The sequence below is a fragment of the Theropithecus gelada genome, unplaced genomic scaffold (genome assembly GCF_003255815.1).
Source record: "Theropithecus gelada isolate Dixy unplaced genomic scaffold, Tgel_1.0 HiC_scaffold_179, whole genome shotgun sequence".
NCBI classification, from domain to species: domain Eukaryota; kingdom Metazoa; phylum Chordata; class Mammalia; order Primates; family Cercopithecidae; genus Theropithecus; species Theropithecus gelada.
In genome coordinates this window covers 76,196-79,443 of record NW_020258215.1, presented here as the reverse complement: position 1 = coordinate 79,443, position 3,248 = coordinate 76,196, and positions in this window count along the sequence as shown.

The window sequence follows — 3,248 nt, the reverse complement described above, 5'->3', positions numbered from 1 at the left end:
CACTCCAGCCTGGGTGACACAGCAAGGCTCCGTCTCAAAAAAAAAAAACCCAAAAAATGAAGAAGAGCTCTATGAGCTAACAGAGATTGACAGGGTACACTGTTTTTCCTGTTTTTACATCTCTGAAATAAAGAAACAACTTACAGTCAATGTGATAAGCAAGTACTGTGCCATAGTTTAGTTGGCAGTGTTTTATAACTACTTAGTGGTTCATATAATAATAGTGTATTTCCTCAGAGCTGATGAAACAGGATGGTGAATAAACAAAAAGTAGATCAGTGAATATAGTAGGCTGCCAACATTACTACCACTCATGTAAGAATTAAGGAAGTATATTCATATTTGCCTAAGGAAATACTAAAAAGATAAACCAGAAACTACTAAAACTGGATGCCTTATAGGGGACAAAGGGGATTTGGTAGACATAGGCATAGGGGTAGAAAGGAAATTTCTTTGTCTATACTTTTCTATATAACTTTTAAACTAAGAAAATATAGTACCTATCCAAATAAAAAACTAACATATTGAACAACTTGTTGCTTCAGATAAAGGACTATCTAATAAGAAGTTACTAATTTAAAGAGGAAAAAAAACTAACATTTTCCACAAATGCTCCATCCCCTTTATTATTCTCAATTTATCATACTAAGGTCCAGCCTCTATGTTACACAGACTCCCACTGGCTCAGTTGCTTTTAAAAAAAATTCAACATGGAATTTTCTATGATGAAACCGTTAACATACTATATCAAAATCACTTACTGAAACTGTGTTTAAAATGTTCAACAGGAAAAAGGGTCCCTTTAAGAAACATATATTTAGGCTTTTAGGTTTTGGTACATTGTAAAACTGACCCAACTTGGCAAAAAAATCTTCAGTGAATTGTAAATTGATAGTGTGAATAACAGAAGCTTTACTCAAATGGATAAACTTTTCTTTTCAATTAGGAAACAGTAAAGGAGCTGGGTGCAGTTGTAAGCACCAGTAGTCCCAAGCTACCTAGGAGGCTGAAGCGGGAGGAACGCTTAAGCCCAGGAGTTCAAGGCTGCAGTGGGCTATGATTACACACGTAAGCAGCTACTGCACTCCAGCCTAGGCAACATAATGAGGCCCAATCTCTTTAAAAAAAAAAAAAAAAAAAAAAAAAACAAAAAAAAACAATAAAGGGCTCTACAATATTTAATCCTAGGTTTACGGAGGCCTCATTTTCATTCCAAAACCTGTTTTAGATTTACGAAAAAGGAGTTACCAGAATAAAATCTTGAAGTTTTCTAACCCTAAAAAAAGATTAGGATGAACTTCCGTCTGAGCAGCTACTAAAGGTTATGTGAGAAGTGGCTGGTAAGCAAATTACAAGCTATACTTTTGGTTTTCATGGGATTTTATTCCTCTTTTATAATACGTAATACATCTATAATGCTATTTTAAAATATTTTCACAGAAAAAGCAACACAGGCTATTTAGTTACTATAGGTGGATTCAAAGTTGTGGTGATCTTTAGAGACTGATCCAGGCTCAATAAAATAGATGACATCCGTGTTTAGTAGTTTACCCAAAGTCATAGTTGTATTAGGAGAAGAAACAATGGGAATCAAAATCAAGCTAGTAAAAAATTAAAATAAAAACTAAGAGCTATTTGAATTCTCTATCCCTTACCCATCTACTCAAGGAATATGAGATAAAACATACTGAGTAGCACTTCTGAGAGCCTCTCTGGTTCATTCTCAATAGATCTTATCTGCTTAACCCAAAGATGTCATTGCCTACACAGACTTTACCATACAAGTATAAACCAGGGTTCTCCTCCAAACTATTTAGAGCAAGGGTTTGCCTCCTCAAATTCTGGAATAAAAACCTTGACTTCTGACTTATCAAGAAGAATCCAACCATTAACTCATGGCCATTCAGAGTTGCTGCCTCCCTGTGAAGGGAAGATACAATTAAAATGCTCAAGAGCTCATTTTAAGCAGCAGAAATGCAACTCTCAGGCCAGTCGCGGTGACTCACGCCTGTAATCCCAGCACTCTGAGAGGCCAAGAAGGGCAGATCACGAGGTCAGGAAATTAAGACCACCCTAGTTAACATGGTGAAACGCTGTCTCTACTAAAAATACAAAAAATTAGCCAGGTGTGGTGGCAGGCGCCTGTAGTCCCAGCTACTCGGGAGGCTGAGGCAGGAGAATGGCATGAACCCGAGAGGCGGAGCTTGCAGTGAGCTGAGATCCGCCACTGCACTCCAGCCTGGAAGACACAGCGAGACTCCATCTCAAAAAACAAAAGAAATGCAACTGTGATGTGTCCCAGGAGTCGCCCAAAGGAAAAATTAAGAACCAGTACTCATGGCACCACTATTAAGATCCTGGCAATGCAAGCACAGGAATTAGGAGGGAATTGAGTGCCCTTTTCAGGACTTGCCATGCATATTTTGCCACTAACGAATAAGAGCAAACACGACAATCTTTTGCCTTTCTTCATGGGGACAATACACTAATGGAACTTGATCATTTAAAACAGGCGGGGTGCAGTGGCTCATGCCTGTAATCCCAGCACTTTAGGAGGCCAAGGCAGGCAGATCACGAGGTCAGGAGTTCGAGACCAGCCTGGCCAATATGGCGAAATGCTGTCTCTACTAAAAATACAAAATTTAGCCAGGCATGGTGGCAGGCGCCTATAGTCCCAGCTACTCGGGAGGCTGAGGCAGGAGAATCGCTTGAACCCGGGAGGTGGAGGTTGCAGTGAGCCGAGATCGCACCACTGCACTCCAGCCTGGGCGACACAGCAAGACTTTGTCTCAAAAAGTAATAATAATAAATAAAATTAAAAATAAAAATTTTAAAAAAAGCTTAAAAAAAGAAAAATCAGCTATAAATCTAAATAAAACATAATTCACAGCCAAGTAATAAGGCATAATATATAGTCAATGAAGATTATAATTTATAATCTCCAAAACATTATTTCTCACTTTACTCAAGACCTTTAAAAAAAAAAAAAACCTCTATCCCTCACAGTGCCGAGCACTAAACAAATACCCAGTGTGTATGAAAATACTTAATTGAAGGAATTTCATTTCAGTTCCTTTTGCACATTTAATCTGCAGGAAAAGGGATGGTTAATGGAAATTCCTGGATACCAACACAGGCTGTTAACTTTAGTGTTAAAGCTGCTCCTTGCCAAACAGTTAAAGTCTAAAGCTACAATTTCTATTTATCATAAAACTCAAAATATTTGAGCTTCATTCTGAGTACAAAAT